The sequence below is a fragment of the Dreissena polymorpha genome, chromosome 4, assembly GCF_020536995.1.
Source record: "Dreissena polymorpha isolate Duluth1 chromosome 4, UMN_Dpol_1.0, whole genome shotgun sequence".
In the NCBI taxonomy this organism is placed as follows: Eukaryota; Metazoa; Mollusca; class Bivalvia; order Myida; family Dreissenidae; genus Dreissena; species Dreissena polymorpha.
The window spans coordinates 128,568,135-128,593,258 of NC_068358.1; the positions used below are offsets into that span (position 1 = coordinate 128,568,135).

At 32.7% G+C, this 25,124-nt stretch overlaps 1 long non-coding RNA gene across 1 annotated transcript; it reads right to left on the reverse strand.

Moving 5' to 3' along the window:
* Positions 1-19,291: 19,291 nt before the first annotated feature.
* On the reverse strand, positions 19,292-22,659 carry LOC127876432 (uncharacterized). The gene is made up of 2 exons (XR_008047853.1): positions 22,335-22,659; positions 19,292-20,606 (listed from the first exon to the last, which is right to left on the reverse strand). It is a non-coding gene; the product is annotated as an uncharacterized LOC127876432 (long non-coding RNA).
* Between the last annotated feature and the right edge of the window lie 2,465 nt (positions 22,660-25,124).

Consider the following 25,124-nt stretch of genomic DNA (forward strand, 5'->3'; position numbering starts at 1 on the left):
AAAAAGCGTATTTTTTTTTTCGAGAAGGGTGTTCATGCAATCCTTATTATGGCCATTATCCCTTGTATTCTGATTTAAATAGGGCAGTTTACAGTTATGGGTATATATATATGTGCAGTTAGAATCGATACACCAGCTTATACAGGGAAGTGTGACTTGTTATACAAAAAGGCATATGATGATTTAAATACTGTTGTAAACCATAAACAACTAAACAAATAAAAGAAAAGGCATATATACAAGAGTGAAATTTAAAAATTGTCATAATTGTCCATAAAATCTGTCCAGCTTTCCATGTTGTACTGATTGTTGTTACTTGAAGAATAGTAAGAGGCTTAACATGAATTGATAGTCATTGATGATAATAATTAGTAAAACCATTGCTTCTTTTTTATCTCCACTGGCCAGAGGCCAGCGGAGCTTATGTCATGGCCCTGTATCCGTCGTGTGTGCGTCAGTGCGTTAACTTATTCTTTAAACATCTCCTTAACTACAAGTCCAATTATGATAAAACTTCTCACAAATGTTGCTGGGGTGAACCTCTTTCAAATTTGTTCAAATTATGCCCCTGGGGTCAATAAATTGAACATGTGCTTATATAAAGCCTATAATTTTGTGCAAACTTTAAAAATCGTTTTGTCCATAACCATTGGGCATAGTGCTACCATATTTGGAATGTAGTGACATTTAATAGTTCTCAACTTTGTTTGTTCAAATTATCATTATGCCCCTGGGGTCAAATTTGACCCTGCCCCGGGGGTCACAAAAATGAACATATGCTTATATAAAGCCTATTTTGTGCAAACTTAAAAAATCTTCTTGTCCATAACCGTACGGCCTAGGGCTACCAAATTTGGTATGTATTGACATCTAATAGTTCTCTACTTAGTTTGTTCAAATTATGCCCCTGGGATCAAATTTGACCCAGCCCCAGGGTCAATAAAATGAACATATGCTTAAATAAGGCCTATTTTGTCACAAAAATGAACATATATGCTTATATATACACTGTAACCTATTTTGTGCAAACTTTAAAAATCTTCATGTCCATAACCGTAGGGCCTAGGGCCACGAAATTCGGTATGCAGTGACATCTAATAGTTCTAAAACTTAGTTTGTTCAAATTATGCCCCTGGGGTCAAATTTTACCCTGCCCCGGTGGTCACAAAAATGAACATATGCTTAAATAAGGCCTATTTTGTGCAAATTTTAAAAATCGTCTTGTTCATAATTATGGAGCCTAAGGCTACTAAATTTGGTATGGAGTGACATATAATAGTTCTCTACTTAGTTTGTTCAAATTATGCCCCTGGGGTCAAATTTGACCCTTCCCCGGGGGTTAATAAATTGAACATATGCTTGTATAAAGCCTATTTTGTGCAAACTTTAAAAATCTTCCTGTCCATAACCATTGGGCCTAGGGCTACCAAATTTGGTATGTAGTGACATCTTATAGTTCTCTACCAAGTTTGTTCAAATTATGCCCCTGGGGCCAAATTTATCCCCAGAAGGCTCCCATTAAAAAGTTGTTCACGAAAATTTCATTCGTCAAAAAACATGGCCACAGGAAGTCGTTGAACTTTGCATGTTTATGCGTTTTTGCTATTTATTCATTATGGGATGAATAAACTATTTTCTTTTCAAACTAAAGGTTTATCAAAATGCACTTGGAATAACTTTTTAATTATAAGAGATAAATGCTTACCGTACATGTCGAGCGTGAAAGGTAGACCAACATATTAACTATCCATAAATGTTAACCCTTTACCAAACGACACATTTTGGACTGCCCCAAATTGAAAGAGATTGCAGACGAGAAATAATATTGTAAAGGACTATTTTTAAATTGACTGGGTGGGGTAGAAATCATTGTAATAAAAGGAGAAATTGCTCATCATGAGCAATTTCTCCTTTTTGAAACCGGAAGTCCTGTTTTCAAAACGAGTTATGGTCTATTGGAAGGTCGAGAATGGCAATTGGTACTTAATCATCCCATATCTACATGTACAAAGAAATTAAATTTGTAAGCTGTTTTTGCCGTTAATATGATAACCCATCAGTTCAAAAGCATGATCGAAAATATTTTTGCATATGCGCGGACCAGACTAAGACGCTGTTTACATAATTAGTTCCAAGGTCACAACAACAACAACAATATAAAGACGTGAAACTCCAGCTGCTGGAGCATTATTGAATTTTCATTAAAAACAATTAGTTGGTCCTTTATTTAAGGCAAGTGACCGATTGCCCAAACAGTACAAAACAGCACAATACAGCACAATACAAACCAACATAAACACAAAATATGAATAAAGCTGGGGTCACCGCCTTGGAACGGTCAATGCAAAGCATTGGGGGTTTAAACCTGGTTATAGAGCGCTCAACCTCACACTTGGCCCAGCAATATTCATAATACATTTAAGTGTAAATAAAATTTAACGTCATAGCATTGTAACTCAAATTAAACAATAATAAAAGGGAATTAAAACGCATTCAATTTAATTACTATTTAATTACTCAATTGCATTGAAGATACAAGAGTAACAGAATTACAACTTTTTGACGAACGATCAAATAAAACTATTAACAATTGTCAACTACATTCCTTCTTTATAGAAAAGATTTGAGAATGTAGAATCATAGAGTTAATATCTCAGATAATCATCGCGCAAATACAGGAAGAAGCAGCAATAATGGGTGTAAAAATTCCATATTACATAGCTTGGTTGTTTATGTGACTGCTAAACAAATTAAAAATAATTAAATCAAACAAGAAACGCCTATCAGAGAGAAAATATAAATAAAATGGAACATTATAAACCCAATGACCTATGCATGTAGATTACAACTGGGAAAGTCGGTCGTATGACGTCACAAAAATCCATAATGACATAATGACGTGAACAAATTTCAAGGGCAGTACTAAATAAAAATATTAATGGGGCTGTGCTACTAATAAAACAAGTTTACGTGATTTAATATTAAGAAGCAAATGAATACAAATGGTAATTCCATTAAAGCGACATTATTGGAATCAAACAGTATATAGGTGTTTTGACAACTGAAGACAGAAATGATTTGATGTACGATTTGAGTCCAAATGTAGTTTACATGCAGATTTGTTCATACGACACAATGACACAATTTTATTCAACAGTGAAAAATGCCTATAATGTAGTATTCATGCAGATTTGTTCATACGACACAATGACACAATTTTATTCAACAGTGAAAAATGCCTATAATATCACTAATGATTCCAAATTTTAAGGGAAGAAAGATATAGTGAATCGAAAACCATCAAACACGTGTTTTTAAGTACATAAGCATCGTATCCTTTTGATAAAAACAAGTTAATTAAATTGAAAAGTTTAATATTAACATTTTTTTAAACATGTTTTAATTTGCGGACACGCTTCAAAACATCTCCATAAAATGATGGATGGGAGATTCCATTATTTAAATGCCATTTTAAAGAAACATTATATTTTGAAATTAAATCACCATACTTAGAGTAAAATCTAGCAAATTTATTTCTTAGGTTATGATACAAAAAGCCTTGTTTTAGCAATTTTTTAGTTAATATTAGATTACGATCATTAAAATCTTTAATACACGAACATGCTCTGGCATATCGTACCAACTGCGAAATGTAAATACCATAGGAAGGTCCTTTAGGGATGTTGCCATCTAGAAACGGAAAATTCACAATTTCAAAGTTAAAATCGTCCCGTTTGTCGTATAAACTAGTTTTGATCAAATTATTATTAATAGTTAAATGTAAGTCTAAATACGCAGCGTCTGTATTGGATATACACGATCTATTTAAGACTAGTTCTTTTGGGTGGATTTTGTGAATATATTGTTCAAATAATGGATTATCTAAATTAAGTATGTCATCAATGTACCTACTAGTAAGGTTAAAACAATTAATCAAATCTACTTGTTTAGTTTTAGATAATTCTAACATAAATTCGCTTTCATAACAATATAAAAAAGGTCAGCTATAAGTGGCGCACAATTAGTACCCATAGGAACGCCAATAATTTGTTTAAATATTTTACCATTAAATTCAACAAACAAGTTATCCAAAAGAAAAGTAAGTGCTGCACAAAAGTCAAGACCAGTCCAAATGATGTAATTATCTAATATCTGATTAGTAAAAAAAGCTGTTTTAGTGTTTAAAGCTAGATACAAACATTTCTCTCTAGCAAAAGTTTTTTCAATCAAAGAAACAAGTTTGGATTTTATTAAAGCGTGAGGAAGCGTTGTATAAAGTGTCGAAAAATCATAAGTACTTACCTGTGACACCTTATATTTTTTATTTTCAATTTTATCAATAACTTCTAAGGTGTTTTTTATTGACCAAAATAGGTTAATATTACTATTTTCATAAACTTTATTACAAAATTTAGCTATATGATATCTAATAGCACTCAATGCAGATGTAAGGTACACTGATAATTGTTTGGTGGTACAAGACACTGAATTAGCGATAAAACGACTTTTATATGGCGTCTTATGTAATTTAGGTATCCAGTAAAGTGATGGCAATTTCTTGTCAGTAATATTGACTATTACATTTAACTTTATGCATTGGGCAATATGGTCGGTAATAATTTCATTAGGTTGCTTATTGTACTCACAATATGATGTAGTTTGTGAAAGTTCTTGTGAAATAGTTTGAACATAAAACACTCGTCATATTATGATAACATTATTAGCAGCCTTATCAGCAGGAACTAAGACGAATGTAGATTTTAAGTCTTCAAGCAATTTACAGAGATTTTGTTTATTAAATTTAGGTGAATGTGGTAGGGCCAAAGGATGTGTATCATAAAAACATATTTTATTCATGGCCATACTAAATATTTTTGTTTTCCAATCATTGAGTGCAGTAATTTCAGCATTTTCCTTCCTGCACCATTTAGTGCAATAATCATGTAAGGATGTTACGATATTCTTAATGCAGTCATCAAAATCAACAGGAATAGGCAGTCTGTACTTAGGGCCTCTGCGTAGCAAATTTCTAAGGTTTTTATTTTGAATGAAATTAAGGTCCCCAGTAATAACATGTCCAACAGGACCATATATATATTTAGAACTAGTACAGTCACATAATGTAGGGCAATTTCTTATTACATTTATATCTGTGGAAATAGAATTATAATTAAAAACGATACTTCTTACAGGTTTACTATATTTGTAGCAAATAAGTGGTGATTCAGTATTGCGGAAATAAGGGGGAATCAACCGACGTACATTTTTATCATTGAATATTTTAGGAAGGTCAATTAAATCAAGACCTTTGTTACAAAACTCAATTTTGATACGATTTCTAGTTTTGTTAAGTACATTTTCAATAAAAGGTTTAAGATAGTAGTCAGTGAAAGATTCAATAATATAAGCACATTCATATAGAGGGTCAGATTTAAGTAAAATAAGTTTACATTCCTTATCAATATGCGCCAACGAAGAAACAGAAAGAGAGCAAAGTGCACTTAGTAATTTATGTTTACCCCCATTTTGTAATACTGTGTAGCAATCATTTAAAGAAAGCAGACGTTTAAATTTACGCCTTAAGTTACCATTTTTCCTAATGCCATGTGAACGTTTATTTCTTAGACGTTTACTAAACAGAGAAAATGAATTAATCGATTTATTTTTAGAAATTGTTCCAACATTTAGAATATTATCATTTAATCCAAGTGGGTAAGCTGATTGCAAACGTTTAATTCATTCAAATTCTGACATGCACCTTGCTTTTAATTGGCACTGACTTGAAGTACTATTATTAAAAATAAGTTGCTCCACAGGTTGAATTGAAATATTTGTTACGCTATGACCTGTTTTATTAAAGTGCTGGTAAATGAAGTTATAAAATTTATTGTTATTTTTAATTTTTAAAAAATGTTCCCTAAAACGTGTTTTAAGTGATCTACCCGTCTGCCCAACGTATTGCGCACCACAACAGGGTACATTTCAAGTAATAACATAAACCACATGCATAGAATTTCATGAGACATCGGATTTAATATTAACTGAAAATTTGCGGTTATTAACCGATGAAAGAATAAAAGAGGACATATTTAAAAACTTGCAACATAAACACTTCCTGGAGTTGCACTTATTTATTGTAGGATACCGATTACACGGAGCTAAATTACGCTGCGAACTAGAACCCAGCCGCATTGTACCTCCAATGAAAGATGTTCGAAGTAAACTTAATTTGACTGTAGGTTTAGAAAAAAGTAATTGTCTATAATTTAACGGCAAATGAATACTACGTGTAATCGGAATTCTCAATGGTGAGAGAACAACTTTCGGGTTTTTTGTAATCAATCTGTCCATAGGTTATTTATTTGGCGAAACCACCAATCTTATAATCACATTAATACACATTGCCAAGTGAACATACATAAAAGAGTAAGAGGCAGCTTGTCAGATAATGGTCTGTAAAAATTCAGTATAACCTGCAGAACTCTCAATTGATGAACATACACGTTTACTTTATAAGTACAGAGAATGTATAAGAATCTAAGTATAAGAAAGGTCTTAAACAAGGTTTCTTAAAAAATAATAAAAACACAATACCGCTACCAGCCTCTGAAGGCTGAAAATATAACAACATCGAAGATATGTACGGGGATACACGCTACTGCATCCACGCAGCACACTCAAACTGTTGTGCAATGCAATATAAAGCAGTGAAACTCCAGCAAGCCTACATGCATGTATGGTAAAGTCTTTTTTATGTCCGTTTGTAGACATTATCTTTACTTTTTGAAGCATTGGAGATGTTTATCAATAAAAAAATCTATCAATACATGTAAGCATATGCACAACTATTTTTTTTTTAAATCAATGTTTATACAGACCATCGGAAATTGGGTCACGAAGCTGTGGGAAAAAATGTCAATTTTGTTGTTTTCTTCTGATTTTCTTGTAAACATGAGATAAAACCCTGTAATTTAGTGACATTTTAGATCAGATGGTGACTGCTTACAAAGGAATTGAAGTATGAACATGTGTTATGCATGTTTTTCTTATAAACTGAAAAAAGTCGGGTTTTATTTAAATATGTCGAAAAGGACTATATATCCGGATAAAAATATTTCGGATGACAGGTTAATTTCATGTCTTTTTTGTAGTGTTTAAACCAGTTTAAATATATCTTATTGATTTTACTTTTTTTTATCTTATTAATGGAAATCTGGTAGGTACAATTTTCTTGGATTTAAAAAAAGCATTTGATCTTGTGGACCATAGGGTTCTTTTATACAAATTAAAACTTTATCATTTTAATGATAGGTCATGCGACCTATTTTCTTCATATCTCCGCAATCGATTTCAGTATATCAAAGCAGAAAGCACTACCTCTACTTGTAAAAGCATCATTGCTGGTGTTCCCCAAGGATCTATTTTAGGACCTCTTCTATTTCTTATTTACGTCAATGATCTTTCGCTAGATCTTACATGTGATTCTGCAATGTATGCTGATGATACAACATTGCACACTGTGGGAACAAATATTCAAACACTTCAAAATAATCTACAAACAAATCTTTCAATTGTAAATGATTGGTACCAAACTAACAACATGATTCTTAATCCACTAAAAACTACTTGTATGGTATTAGGGTCGAAACGGAAAGCTTAAAACTTAACAAATCTAAAACTTAAAATTTCAGATACGGTGATCAAAACAGTAAATTGTCAAAAACTTCTTGGCCTTTATATTGACAATACTCTATCTTGGAAACTACACATTAACAGCGTTTGTTCAAAATGTCATCACCAATGTTTCTTTTGCAAAAATTAAAACCATATTTAACCCTTGAAATGCGTAAGCTCATCTATAATGGTTATATTTCACCTATATCCGACTACGCATGCGTTACTTGGAGTTCAGCGGCAAAAACGGAAATAAATAGAATAATCAAAATACAAAAGCGTTGTGGTGCACATATTTTAAATAAAAAGTACAACACTAATTCAAAAACACTATTTAAACATCTAAAATGGTTGACTTTCGAACAGCGTTATCACTATTTCACGTCAGTTATTGTATTTAAAGCATTTCACAATCAAACCCCAACATACATACGTGACCTTTTGACACCTTCACAAAATAATCACTATAACTTGTGATCTTGCGAAAAGGGGGATTTAAAGCTAGTGCGAATACCCAAAACAAACCATTTCAAACAATCGTTTGAATTTTCTAGCAAAAAATTGGAATTCGTTACCCCAATCTATACGTCAAACAAACAATTTTTAATTACATTTAAGGTTCATGTAGAGGCTTCAATTTGAAGAATGTGGGACCCCTAGCATTGAACTCAAATTTGACTAAAGGAAGAGTGCCACATTGAAAATGTATACATATATTCTTTAAAGGATGTTTTTCCTTCAAACTGCTACCAATTCTGTACATCAACGTATCATAACATCCACAAAATCAATCAAAATACAAAGCGATTTTAACACTAAAATATACATTATTTTCAAAAATCTGAATCATGTTTATTCCACGTATTTCGGCGGAAAATTATATAACTGGTGATTAATATCGACATTGACGAGGGCAAGTTACGCTTAAATAGTAAAAAAAGTTAACATATCTAGAAATATCAAAACTCGAACACACGTCATTTCATCACCATGGGGGCAGCCATTTTTTAATTAATAAAATAGAAATAAACATGCTTAAAACTCACTCATCGCCTTATTGACATTCCAAACGGTTGACGATGACAAATGCATTGGATTGTACTCTTTCCGTTTATGTTTGCAAACTGCACGATCAGACCTCATAAACACTTAAAAGAATAACTATGTAAGAAGCATTTCACCAATGTTTACAATCGTTGTCGAATCACATTACTTATATAATTGCGCATAAAATAGTACGCTTACAGACTGACAGAAAGATCGATACGTAACTCCGTTCAATTCATCACGGTATACTATTAGAATGATCATATATAATAATACATCGCTTTAACAATCTAAAAGTAGAAATTATTCTTTTAAACGGAGTTTTTAATAACGAAAGTGAAAACAACGGAAGTTGGATGGATATTCTGTGAGATTCACTTCGGCTCCAGAAAAACAATACAAATAAACTAAAAAAGACGTGTGGGGGACAATTTTCAGCTGGAAAATATTTGAAATAGGGTAAGTGATGATATCTCTGCGTGGTCATTTCTGTTTTTTAGTGCGATCTCTTGCTGATTAATGTTAATAGTTGTTTTATTAGTTGCCATCCAACTGTCAAAATAAGATATGTGTTTTCTCAGGTATGTGTATACACATACCCGGTTTTCTCACCACTGCACGTGGTTTCGACCGATTTGTTTTGCACGTTTTCTACGGAGCACAGCGATGGCCACGCTTTCAAAATGGGTAGAAGGAATCGAAATATAAAATCAATCGGTTTGCCAATTTGTTTATATTCCTTTACAATTTTATATGTCGTCTGCAATCTATTTCAATTTCAGATGGTTTAAAATTTGCAATTTGGTTGTGAGGTAAATAAAAAAATTGTTAAGCCTTTGAAATAGAATTGTGACTCTTATTATCCACCATACCTGGATTTTTCAAAAGTACTTACGTTTTAGTTATTTTTAGAACTTTGTTTAGGAAATTTATCCAAAAAAGGCAGTTGAATAAAAACTCATTTGTTGTTTTATGACAATAATTTTCTGTGAAATGTTGCTAACTTGACCTTGTATATGTATATAGCTTTGTATTTATTCAACTTAAGGTAGTGCATATCCTTCCTAACTTTAGATTGAGATTTTGTAAATTAGTGTAAAAATGTATTGGTTTTAAACCAAAATATGAATAAAGCACACAAATATTGAATGTCAAAAATGTGTTTATGTTATTCTATCCGTCTTAAGCTTTAAAATGATATATAGTTTGACCATATTGTACCACATTGAATGAAGAAAAACCAAAGCGAAGTTTTAATGAATTTTATCCCCCTCATGAACCTTAAGAAAAAATTAAAAGCTTATCTTTCTTCCACACTTTATGAAATGAATTGAACATGCTTCATGTTGTTTTAGTAAATAACATTAGTTTAATGTTTGAATACTGTTCTAGCATAAATGGTTATTGTAGTTTTATTTCTGTCATTTGTTTTTAATTATAATATATATCATCATAAGTGTGCATGCATATATGATTCTTTATGTTTTGTTCTTATTGCTCAAGATGAAATATGATGTATTTGTTGTAAATTGTATATTGTTAGAAGACCTTGTTGAAAATAAGAAATGAATTATATAAGTTGCATATTATGTAATTTCATCTGATGTATTTCTTAACAATATAAAGAAGTGAAACTCCAGCTGCTGGAGCAGTATTGAATTTCCATTAAAACAATTAGTTGGTCCTTTATTTAAGGCAAGTGACCGATTGCCCAAACAGTACAAAACAGCACAATACAGCACAATACAAACCAACATAAACACAAAATATGAATAAAGCTGGAGTCACCGCCTTGGAACGGTCAATGCAAAGCATTGGGGGTTTAAACCTGGTTATAGAGCGCTCAACCTCACACTTGGCCCAGCAATATTCATAATACATTTAAGTGTAAATAAAATTTAACGTCATAGCATTGTTACTCAAATTAAACAATAATAAAAGGGAATTAAAACGCATTCAATTTTATTACTATTTAATAACTCAATTGCATTGAAGATACAAGAGTAACATAATTACTTGGTTGTTTATGTGACTGCTAAACAAATTAAAAATAATTAAATCAAACAAGAAACGCCTATCAGAGAGAAAATATAAATAAAATGGAACGTTATAAACCCAATGACCTATGCATGTAGATTACAACTGGGAAAGTCGGTCGTATGACGTCATAAAGTCTATCTTCTTTAAATAAAGATTTTATTATTATTATATTATTATTATAAAAACACAGCTTCCATGAACCTAATTATTTCAAGAAAAGTCAATATATGATACTTCATGGTAAACTCAAACTTTGTATCCAAGAGAACTGAAAAAAGTCGGGTTTTAATTAAATATGTTGAAAGTGACCATATATCCGGATAAAAATATTTCGGATGACATGTTAATTTCATGTCTTTTTTGTAGTGTTTAAACCAGTATAATAATATCTTATTGATTTTAAAAACACAAATTCCATGAACATAATTATTTCAAGAAAAGTCAATATATGATACTGCATGGTAAACTCAAACTTTGTAATCAAGAGAAGGTGTTGGAATTAATGAAGTGCAATGTTCTTAACTATCGTATATGCTGCTTTTTAATTACTAATGATTCGTTGTTCCATTATGACCATTTCTTTTGGAGAGATAAATGTACCTACTTTATAAGCAAAGGACCTGTGCGACAATTCCCGGGCTTTTTTATCCCCGCCAAAGGCGGAGGGATATTGTTTCGGCGTTGTTCGTCCGTTTGGCACTTTTGTGTCCGGAGCTATATCTTGGAAGTGTGTTTGCCGATTTCATAGAAACTTGGTATGAGTATATTTATTATCCCCCGCCAGAGGCGGAGGGATATTGTTTTGGCGTTGTCCGTCCGTCCGTCCGGCTGTCCGTCCGTCCGTCCGGCACTTTTGTGTCCGGAGCCATATCTTGGAAGTTCTTTGGCGGATTTCATTTAAACTTGGTATGAGTATATATATGCATAAGAGGATGATGCACGCAAAATGGCATTGTACACCATCTGTTAAAAACAGACTTATGGCCCTTTGTATCTTGAAAAAATGCTTTTTAGTGTCCGGAGCCATATCTTGGAAGTTCTTTGGCGGATTTCATTTAAACTTGGTATGAGTATATATATGCATAAGAGGATGATGCACGCCAAATGGCATTGAACACCATCTGTTAAAAACAGACTTATGGCCCTTTGTATCTTGAAAAAATGCTTTTTAGTGTCCGGAGCCATATCTTGGAAGTTCTTTGGCGGATTTCATTGAAACTTGGTATGAGTATATATATGCATAAGAGGATGATGCACGCCAAATGGCATTGTACACCATCTGTTAAAAACAGACTTATGGCCCTTTGTATCTTGAAAAAATGCTTTTTACTATAGGCACTTTTGTGTCCGGAGCCATATCTTGGAAGTGCTTTGGCGGATTTCATTTAAACTTGGTATGAGTATATATATGCATAAGAGGATGATGCACGCCAAATGGCATTGTACACCATCTGTTAAAAACAGACTTATGGCCCTTTGTATCTTGAAAAAATGCTTTTTACTATAGGCATTTTTGTGTCCGGAGCCATATCTTGGAAGCGCTGTCCTCCGTCCGTCCATCTATCATTATGTTCATCCGTCCAATTTGCACCCATCCTCAAACAAAGCATATGTTGCGGGGGATACCTTGGGCCGTTCAGGCCCTCTTGTGGATAAGACGATGATGCACGCCAAATGGCATTGTACACCAAAGCTCTAGTTTGGCGGGGGATATCAATTCAACGAATTTGCGTGTTAGTCTGTTTAGTTAACACCGTAGCAACGTTTTCCATATATAAAAATGCTCACCCTTCCATTTTTAAGCGCCCAGTGGGACGAGGGATAGAAAGAGAAAATAACATGTTTGAGTACATTTCAACCCATGCGCATTGCACGCTTTTTTCACATAAAAAAACAGTGGAGCGATACAGGGCCATCATGGCCCTCTTGTTTAAATTTATGCATCAGTATTAATGTTTCGTTTATTTTCCTTCCAGTAATTACATGTATCTCTGTTTATGTGATATTATATATACCGTAGCGTTATTTATTCACATTTCATAATGTGTGGTAAAATGTTTTGAATAATGTTCATAATGTTTGCATATTGTCCTTCTATTGTTCAAAGGGGAGACGGGATGATTATGCTTTGTCTGATAAATGTGGAATTTATTGTACTTGTAATTGAATTTTAATATTTTCCACATATATTGGTGATGCAAATACAACTACAGTTTTTGTATACTGCAAAGCAAACAACTCCCTGAACTCCTGAATAGCCTCATTCACAATTTGAAAGACACAGGATACACACAGCATTATATATAATAACCATTTCTGTACTGATTTATACAATCTTGCCTACAGCAATCGTTTTTTGTGTGTGTTTTCTTCAGTGTTAAATGCATGTCTGTATATGTTGTTGCTTCTATGAAAATAAGTTTTGAAGATGTTTGCCTTTGAATTTCTTACTGTACTATAATATCATTAAAAAAAATGAGAAATTTACTCCTATTATGTCCTATATGTTTTCATTGACAGCCAAACAAATTAAACTTATTGTGTTTGTAGGTTCTGCTTCTTAAATACTTAAATACAGTGAGTATGTGTTGTTCTTTTTGCATTTTAACCATTTTGATCTAGGTCACCATTACCGGTACTTTAAATAGAAAACTGTTACCAGAATAATCGAGTTTTGACAGAAGTATTGCTTGACATTCTGTGTAATCAAATACTTGTATATTCACCTACTATTTGGTTTAAGATAACTAACTTCAAATGATAACAGCTTTATAAGTTTACAAATGATACATAACTTTCGCTTTTGACTTTGGTTTGTGATATTGTAAAATTTAACAACAGCTGAAATGATATCATAAAGAATTTTTTTTTTTTGGTATATATTTTCATGAGTAGCTGTACATATTTTGTAAATCATGCCACTCCTATGTTAAACCAAAGACCTATAGAATACACAGATTGGAAACATCTTCTCCGCTACAGCTATATTCAATCAAATATGGTGACGGGCGTGTATTTTATAGGTCTTTGGTTAAACATGCCTTGTGATCATTGTTTATCATACCACCGCATTGATATCTGCCTGATATAACGTTGCCTGATATATTTTTTCATATCATGGTCAACAGGAAGTTCTTATATCAGTCAATGTTTGGAGTAACGTGGGACAGAGACGTAGATAACAATATATAGCTTCAAAGCGCGCAAAAGGGGACATTGTGTTTCTGACAAACAAATATCTTGTTTATTGTTGTTGTTTTTTGCATTTTATAATTATACAAATGGAAAATGCTGTAACCATGTCAAACAAGCATGACACGAATCAAGCATGCCAAAGACATCGGTCACTTGCCATAGTGAGTGGGTGAGAGGAATTTTACACCCAAGATAATGCAAAGTGGCTTGAAACAAAAATGGAGACTTTCGTAGTTAAGGACAATAACTCACTGCTGTATGTATTGTGTGATTGCCTTTTGTTCGTTTTTCATGAGTAAACATGAATTCCTAAATATTGAAGGGAGTAACATATGACTTCATATGTATTGATAGAGGACATTTAGAGTAAGGGCTCTCGGTACACAGACTGAAACCTTTTCTAAATTATCTTTCGAATTATTGCCTTTTGTTCCTCTTTGAGAAAAAATAATACTTAGTGGGAATCAGAGTGACAACCCTTTTTGTGGTATGATGGTTTTTTTTCATTATTTTGAAATCTATAGAATATATATTGTGTGATAATGCACATAGGTTGCCCAGCAAAGACTTCCCACATTTCAAGTTCTGTTGTGTGTAAATGTGGTGAAAAGAATTGATGTGTTTACATTCTATTAATTTGTTACCATTTTGTAAATAAACTTCCATAAAACCGATAACCAGTTAAGGGCAAAACGGAAAAATCAACAAAATTATGATCGATACTTTGTTTAGTTTCACAAAGCTAACATAAATATTTGTAGCTGTGACTGTGTTGTCTGTATTTGTAACAAATGTTTGCAATTATTTATGAAATTATTCCTTAATGTTTTAGTAATTTGTTTACTAGTTACTAGTATATGATTTTTTGTGTTTAAATTCTTGCCCTGCTATTTGATATTATATGAATTGTTTTTCCTGTTGATTTTACAGTAATAGAAATGTCATAATAAATGTATTAGTCACTTTCGCTTTCACAAAGCGAATTGTTAACACTGATCATTTATTTAAGGGCAGGTTAGCTTAGTTGGTAGAGCACTGGACTAATAATCTGAGGATCACATGTATGGATCCCTGGTGGAAATATTTAACATATGTTGGGACTTGTCATGCAATCCTTATTATGGCCATTATCCCTTGTATTCTGGTTCAAATAGGGCAGTTTACAGTTATGGGTATATATATGTGCAGTTAGAACTGGTACACCAGCTAATACAGGAAAGTGTGAGCTGTTAAACAAAAAGGCATAAAATGTTGTAAACGGTAAAAAACTAAACAAATAAAAGCATATATACAACAGTGAAATCTAAAAATTTTCATAATTGTCCATAAAATCTTTCCAGCTTTCCATGATGGCCTCCAGACCTTCTGCAAATTTGTGTTGTACTGATTGTTGTAGCAGTTACTTGTAGAATAGTAAGAGGCTTAAAATAAATTGATAGTCATTGATGATATTATTTATCTTTCATATACAGTTAACAGCTCTCGGTGTTTGTGTGTCTATCTCTTTGAGCGCTTGTGTCGGGGCTGCTTAGTGGATGACATAATTTGTGCAACCCTACCATCTCTTATAGCTCAGAATGCCGAGCGGAAATACATGTGTTTTATAATACTATTGTTATGCTCCGTAATGTGTAATTTTGCGTTGATGAGATGTACAAAAACTATTAAACCTTATTGTGTTATTAAATGTATCGAATAATTTTCATAATTTGTGCATATTGTCATTCAATTTTTCAAACGGGAGGCGGGATGATTATGCTTTGTCTGATAAATGGAATATATTGTCATTTTAATTGAATTTTAATATTTTCCACATTTATTGGTGATGCAAATCTTGTAGATAAGGTACCACTATTCAGTGCTTTGACACAACGACAACTCCATGAACTCCAGTAGTGCGTTCAGTTACAGCGAACGTTCGCTATAATTCGCGAACGGTCGCGAACGTTCGCTATTGAACGCTCGGTTCGCCGCGAACGTTCGCGAACTGAAGCGAACCCTCTCGGGAAGTAGTTCGCTAGCGAAACCAAGATGGCGGACAAATAAATATGTTGTATTTGTTCAGTGTAACTTCGATATTTTTTACTTTTTTTGTAGTACATAACGTGAATTGAACAATAAACAAAGTGTATAGGAGGTTTTGGGGATTCCGATAATGACGTCACGTTTGCGCATCCTCAAATTTTGGCCGCCAACACTGCGGCCATTCTGCTATTGTTTGCGTTTGATGATCCGCATCGTGATAAGATTTCAATCATATTCGCGACCCATTTTAAGAACAACAAAATACTCAGAAATTGAAATTCTTCCATATTAAATAGAATCCAATGAATGAACACAAATAAGGACGAAAACAAACAACAAATTGATTGATATTATGTTATCAACATAAAGAAACTTTTTGAACCTATATGTCCGTAAAGACTTACCTTGTTACAGATTAACTAAATCCTCTTGATACATGCAAATGTTTTTATTTAATTGTTCACACCAATTTTGACACTCCTTATTTCAGCATGTTTAACCACCCATTGTTTAATTGCCCCTTTGCTCATCACAAACCGATTATCTCGATATGATCGGATACTGTCCAGACAATAAGTAAGAAAACAGGGTGACTCAGTATGGGGTCATTAACCACATGTGTCTGGTCATTAAACACAATTTATGATACCTCCGTGTCATCTCTGGGCATATTAAGCCAAAAACTTAACAGTCGCTTTAATAAAACATTTGAAAATATTTAAAAAAAATAGACGTACATTTGTTCGAAATGGATTAACAGGAACTATTAAGTATATATATAAGCCAGTTTTAACATTACACTTAAGTGTTTTATAATGACAATACATTTAAAATAGTGTAGAAATTTACTGCTACACAATTATCGTATTTAACGGGTACCTGCAAATGTAAACCGATATAATAACGTGTAAAGATCGTGCGTTTTTGCAGTGTTCGAAACATCATCGTGAAAACAAGCAATCGCGTTTGATCATTATATCAATATAAAATATTTGGGTAAAATAAATGTATAGATTTATGGTATAATAAAATGCCAGATTTGTATCGCTCATAATAACTACAAAAGAGTTTTCAATATACATGTGCATTCAAAGACAGTTCAATTCGCAAAATATGCAGGTGTTGTTTTTTTCCATGTGAATGCTAAAATTTATTAATATTTTCATTAAATGTTAACGAAACGAAAATTCATTAAATGTAAAAGAAAATTACAACTACATTTGAAGATTGTAATGAATTGCGCTATTTTAGGCCTTTGTTTTATAACTGATTCAATGCACCTCTTACACTAAATTTCGATCGCTAATGAAAAATAACACTATCGCATCCACACCACTTATAATTATAATCAAATTATTATAGGTTTTATTTTTTTGGAAATATCTGTTAGTTAAGTACTTTCTGTGTTATTAGCGATTTCCGCCATCAAAATCGCAACAAATTTCAGGGAGCCGCCATCTTGAAACGTTCGCGCCGAACTTATCGTTCTATAAGACCGAATCGGAAACGAACGATCATTGGCGAACGTTCGCTGTAACTGAACGCACTACTGATTAGCCTCATTCACAATTTGAACGAGAGCGCCGATGGCGCTGAAAGCATAGTTGCAAGATACAGGGAAGTTGCTGCGGAAGTAAATGTTTAGGTCAAAATATACTCAATAGTTTCCTTATATGTTTCGATGTAAAAGCGATAACTTTGAGCGAAAATAAATACAACATTTTGCACATAGAGACCCCCATAACCATACCTTTTCTTGACGGGCATTCTTAGCTGAATCGATTTAAGCAATAAAAAAGATATGTCACGATCAAACCAAAAAATAAATTCGACTCAAATCAAAATCGACTGTTTTTGCGCCTTTTTTCGGCCGTTTTCTAATGGATTGTAACCTTTTGCAGTGCCATTTTTTACTTTAATCTCCAACTTTATCCTATTTCAGGGATTTAGTAGTGAACACCTATGCTTACCCTATCAATATCTCCAAACGATAAAACCAGAACAACCGTCTGAAGTGCTTAACATGCCTTCAAGGAAAATATGATTTGTTTAGAAAGTACAGCCCTTCATGACTCGATTATTTAGTATATTGTAACCTTAACGATTGCTGACATCACGAGTCGCCCCCTTGTTACCAAAATGTTCTATTTTTTGAAACGGGAATTCCAAATAGTGACGAATGTGAATGGTTACAAAATGCAGAGACGTAGATAACAGAGATAAGCAGGACGCCAAATATCGGTAAACTCTCGCCCGTCGCGGGTTTCGGCGAGATAAGCGCTCAACTGTTTGTCGGTTGCCACGGTAGTTAACACGCTTATCAACATTTCTGAAACACGCTTTCGCGTTTCAGTTTTTGCGATTTGAAACAAATAAACTGTTATGTATTATTAATATGAGAATGTATGCGGTACTATCACACAATTGTAATGTGTCAATTAAAATAAATCACATGCCGCATTGTTGTATTTAGCGATTTTATTCGCCTCCAGTTTGAAAAAAACACACACCATGATAACCGGTATTTAATGATGGCCTTTGAAATACGATAAATTCAAATAAAGAAGCGATTATAATCTTACGACAAACAACTAATAATTGGTTGTTTAAATTAGATTTTTGTTTTTCATTTTAATTGCAGTGTTTAAATTTGATAAATCCGACTGCCATTTACGTGTAGTATAATTTGAATAAAGCTCTGAACAAATTCGTCTTCTTATGGAGAGAATCTATTCTTGGTCTGCTCTAATCGACTGTTTGTGTTCATGGTTCTCTTTAATGACCGCTAAATTCAACGCACGATTTTACCAATTATAACATTGTCGCCTAGAGTACATGTATAGAAATCTTCAGACCCGTATTCTGTGCCATTCTCCGTAATTAAGCATATCGATCCAGTTATGAAGTTACTTTTCTGTGTCTTTTCACAATGTCTGAAACGGATATTGTGTCATGGGATGACGAGGATTTAAATCTGGATTTACTTCTAGGTATACCGATTATGATGAATATTGTGATAGTGAATTATGATGAATATTATGATAGTTAATTTGTTCAGGACTTTACTCAGTCAGTTGTGTATGAGTGCCTAGAATGCAAAGTTAATGAAAAGAACATATGGATTCCGTTTGTTGTAAAAAAACATCATCTAAACTTGAAAAGTATGTCCTCTTATGTACATTATGATTAAGTAAAAGGCATGTGTCCCGGCTTCTACAAAGGAGCCTATGCAACCATTTATGTGATAAAGTCTCTTCATAAACCTCTGAAGTAACAATTTTAGTCGTCGCAATAAAAGAATGCATGAACATAGTTTTTACAGTTTAATATTTCATCAAAACTTCATATTTCATGAACAAATATCAATACACCTTGCATAACAAACATTAAGCAATTTATCAAACATAACACATATTAAGCAAGTTGTTGATATAACAAATAACATATTGGAAGAAAACAGCTAATATTCTGCAGTTATGCAGGCAACAAACATGTAAGCTAATGCATAAGAGCCATTATCGTTTGAGGCAGGATATTAATATTGCTGAAGAAAAACCATAATCACATAATAATTTTTCATCATGGCGATTGGACTATAAATGTGACTTAGAGTGTTGACATGTTTTTACCATAGCCATATAAGGAAAAATGCCTCGCCCCCTGGCCATGTTTTTAAAACAACCGGAACCATTTTCGAACTTGTCAGAGAAATCATTGGGACACATTGTTTGACCAAGTTTCATGAAGACCGGAAAATAAATGTGGCCTCTTGAGTGTTAACAAGTTTTTTTACAGCTATATATAGACATATAAGAAAAATGCCCCACCCCCTGGTGCCAATGTTTTTCAACCAACCAGAACCATTTTTGAACTTGCCCAAGATATCATAGGGACACATCTTCTGACCAAGTTTCATGATGACGGACCATAAACCAGAACCATTTTTTAACTTGTCCAAGATATCATTGGGACAAATGTTCTGACCGAATTTCATGAAGATTGGACAATTTATGTGGCCTCTAAAGTGTTAACAAGGCAACTGTTGATGCCCCACAACACACTGCGCATGACAGACAAAATGTGATCACAAAAGCTCACCAATGGCACACTGTGCTTAGGTGAGCTAATTGGCAAAAATATAATCACTAGAAATGTGTTCCCACAAATGGTCCTGAGCAACTTCCTAACAATAAACATACATACACAATAGTGTGTCCTGCTTCATTTACACATACTTTCATACTTAATATGTTTTGCCATTGCTTTGATCTGAATGTAAACAGAGCATTTCCAGGTCTCTTGCGTGTATATGGACAATATATGGCTTTGGATCACTTCCTTAAGTATGTAACACTCAACCCTGATAGGTACAGTGATCTCAACTTGACAGACTCCAACAGCAGCTGAGCCTGGTTCGGTTGTTGACGATGACAAACCACGCTTAGTTGCTTTGTCTTTATACAATGTGATGTTGAGAGAAGTATCGTCCTCAGTTCTCAGTTATGGATTCATCCTCATTGAGCAGGAGATGATCAACAAGTGCTGTTCGGGATGATTCATCAAGTAAATGTCGAGATCGCTTTTGCACCCCATCACTCAGTCGCTCCCTCCTGGGCCTGGCCAAACTGAAAATACCAATGAGCATGGCAGATGAGCACCAAATCATATGATATTTATTATATGCTATTCTAAATTTAGATTAAAAATATAAATGCCTCATAAAATTTATAAAGAAGGCATATAAACATGCATTTTATAATGTTTCCTGATGAATTCATGAATACATTCATTATCATATTTCAGCAAATGAACATAGAAAAACAATAAACAACCAATCAACTATTTACACCACACGATACCTGGTAATAAGTCAAAAGTTTGTCTTATTACCTGGTATTGTGTGGTATTAAATATTACCTGAGCTAACCCACCTTATTAAATTACTTTACTATATTATAAATTGATCAACAAGAACCATTAGGATTAATAATAAATTCTTAAATTAATAATTACATGACTAAAGTTATAAATTAAATCATATATTAAATGATTAATTAATTTAAACCTTACTCAACTTATAAAACAGAAGCACTTTTTAATTAAGCACATTCATCAACGGTTTGAACTACACAAAATAAACAAACTATTATTTATACGAATTTACACAAAGTAATATTGCGAATGAGTATGATGTCTAATTATACATGATTATTATAAAAAGTTGATTAAATTTGGGAGGGCTAATGATATGATCCATAGAACATGCTGTCACCATATCTGGCACCATACTGTCTCTGCCATAATAAATTTGAGATCTATCTACTGATAATGCATATTTCACCCATATAGCCATAAACTAGATGACTGAATTGGGAGTTCTGTATGGAATATTACATAACATTAGTAACTAGGGTCAATTTGACATCTGCCTTGGAAGGTTTTTATGGATATTTGGGAAAGCTAAGAAAGGAATAAAAAAATCCCTAAATTTAATCAAGATAATTTAATTACAGAGATATGCTAAGTTTTATTGTTTTTGAAATCAATAATAATGAGGCATTTAACCATATTCATATTATAATTAAATTTCTTTATTGTAAATTAACATCCTAAGGTTGAAATTGAGCTTTAATTCTATTCAATACTGTCAACTGTCATCAGAATGCTTGAAATCAAAATTTTCCCATAATCTTTCTCCTCGAATTGCCAGCATGAGTCCATTTCTTTGTAACAAATTTATTTTTTATTCATTTTTGTATAATTTCAATCATATTGGGATATAATTATTTTAAAATAAAAAGCAATTTTAACACAGTCTTTAAACTTTGTTGCAGAAAATCAAAAAGGCTGAATGAAAATGTCTGATAAACTGAGTCAATTAAAAATTGCACAATTCCATTATTTAAAGGAATATCACAATGAAAATATGGGCAGGCATAAAACTAAATCTGCACTGTAAAATAATTTAGTTAATGTTACAAGCCATAGTATATGTTTTAAGTTTTAGTGATTACAACTATGAAGGAGTTGAATGGAAACTTTTTATGGATTAAAACATTCACCTGCAAAATAGGGTATATAAAATATGGTGTAACTTTCTTAAGCAAAGAAATATCACTATGAAACTGAGGAGCTAAATAAAGTTCAATCAGCACTGTAGAAAAATATCAGTTATTATATGAAGCAATGCACCCCTTTTTAGCTTTGGTCACTCAAAATATAAAGTTTTTTTGTGGAAAATCGAAACGGCTGTATGCAAATATCTGAAAACAGGATAAATTACCACATGCAGAATTTCATTATTTAAAGAAATGTCAAAATGAAAATTTGGGCAGACATAAAACTCAATTGACCTTTCGACAGCGAGAGTGAAGCCACGCCCACCGATTTCAAGGGGGGTCACTCCGCCGAAGTCCGTCATAAAAATGGCTACGCGAATCGGCCGCATAAGTGAACCAAAAAGGCCTCATGGTATACCAGAAAGGCCATACAATAGTTTTTATTATCATTGAATAGTGGTGCTGATTATAATTATCATATCTATTAAATAGTCAAAACTTTTTTATTAGTCTACTTAAAAGCCGTTAAATTTATCATCAAAGTCGGCAAAATTATCGCCAATTATCGCATACAGTATGAATTGTTCGTTAGTCACAATATTTTTCCTTGAGTAATAGATGTTTCTTTTTTTTTTAAATAAAAGCCGTTAATTTTTGCAACCGATGGCAACATCGCAAATGTAGCACAGGTAAGTAAATTTATTATAATAGAAGACGAAGAACGTTTTTATTGAAATCCGATATAACACATATCTACAATGCGTTTGGTCAAAATGACCCATGCGCATTGTTATAATCGTATAACAAAGTCAAAGTCGTCAAAAAAGTAACATACACAATATATTATTATATATTATTATTTCCTCGAAAACTATCTTCTGCAATGTTTAAAATATAAAAAGTTGAAAGAATTTTCATGTACAAAAAAACTCGCTAATCAGACCGGGTTTTCAAAGGGTCATTCACAGTTTGCGGCATCTGTTTTGATAACGGATTAGTAGAAAGCCCACATATGGTGTAAAATGACACTTATTGGCCCCTATTGATAATTACTTGCGCATTTGAAAATAGTTTCTTAACTTACATTAAATTTGGAAGACTTAAACCGAAAGAAATAAAAAATGTTTTATTCTATGTGATATTATTAAAAATAATAACTGATTGTCTTTATTATTACGATTTTATTAGCATTCAAAAAATCTAGCAAAGTTTATAATGTCTTATTTATTTGCCGACTGCATTAGAATGTCAAATTTATTTAACGTTGGCCACCTTTGAAAAATGGTTTTAAATGTTCCTTTCTAATTTGTCTATATAGAGGATAAACAAGTACAAAGTTATACTCTTTTTTTATAACGTGTCCGTTGCAAAACTTACATTTTCTATTTTCGCGTAGTATCTTATTATAACGACTGTGTTTTGCTTTCGGGCGATCGCTTAATATGTTGAGATTAAGCTGTTCGTGTGGACGACCACAAAGACGAATCCAACGTTTGAATTTTTCAAGATTAGTACCCGGTTGAGGGAACGGAAAAAACGTACTTCCATCTTTTAACCGTTCTGGATACCTTGTGTCTGAATAACAAGTGCCATAACAGCACCTTTCAACCATTTTCTTTGTTTAAAACACAGAATTACGTATAAGCTTATGTGTCGGACAACGGCGAGTTTGACGGACAAAATGGCGGATAGTAACGGGCCTAATCTATGCTGTAATCTGATTGGTTAATAAGCCTGTCAATCAATCGGATGTCGAAAGGTCAATTGGCATGCCAAAAAAAAGAGATACCATATTTGATGCGATCCATAGTTTATATTTAAAGGGATCTTTTCACGCTTTGGTAAATTGACAAAATTGAAAAAAGTTGTTTCAGATTCGTAAGTTTTCGTTTTAGTTATGATATTTGTGAGGAAACAGTAATACTGAACATTAACCATGCTCTAATATAGCCATTATATGCATCTTATGACGATTTTAAAACCTAAAAATTATAAAGCGTTGCAACGCGAAACGATTGAATAATTTGGAGAGTTCTGTTTTTGTCGTTAAATTTTGTGAAACTACTAAGATTGCTTATATAAGGTATAAAATACGTCCTGAATGTGTACTCGGCGGAATAGCTCAGTAGGCTAGAGCGTTTTTACTTCAGGACTCTGGCAGGCCTCCAGAGGTCACTGGTTCGAAACCTGCTTCGGGCAATGTTCTTTTCCTTTTTTTAATTTTTTTCTTGATTTTTTACTGGAGCTTTTATGATCCAATGTTTACATTGATCAATATAAAGCATTTAATGAATAAGTTAAAAAAATGCCAAAATCTGTGAAAAGGCCCCTTTAACGTTTTAGTCGCTGCAACTATGAAATGTTTGAATTGAAACAATTTTTGGCTTAAAGAAGTCACGTGCAAAGTGGGGTAAATAAAATATGTTGTAATTTTCTTATGCAAAATAATATCACACTGAAAATGTGGGACTATATAATATACAATTAGCACTCTTTAAAAATATAAGTTATGATATATTGCAATGGACCCTTTTTTAAGCTTTGGTCACTCAAAATATGCAAGGTTTTTGCGGAAAATCAAAATGACTGAATGCAAATACCTGAAAAACAGGACAAATTAAAACTTGGATAATTTCATTATTAAAAGGAATATCAAAATGAAAATAAGAGCAGGCTTAAAACTCAGTCTGCAATTGAAAATGATACCATTGATGATATGATCCATAGAACACGTTCTCAGTTTTAGTCGTTAAAACTATGAAGAGTTTTGATTTAAACAAGTATTGGCTTAAAGCAAGCACCGACAAAATGGGGAAAATTTAATTTGGTGTCAATTTCTTATTCAAAGGCATATCACAATGAAAATATGTGACTAAATAAATTACAATTAGCACTTTAAAAAAAATATAAGTTATGATATGATGCAATTACCCTTTTTTTAGCTTTGGTCACTGGAAATATGCATGTTTTTTTTTATGAAAAACCAAAATGGCTGAAAGCAAGTATGTGAAAAATAGGTTAAAATTAAAACTTGCACAACTTCATTATTTAATGGAATTGACCTTATCGCGATGACGTCACAAA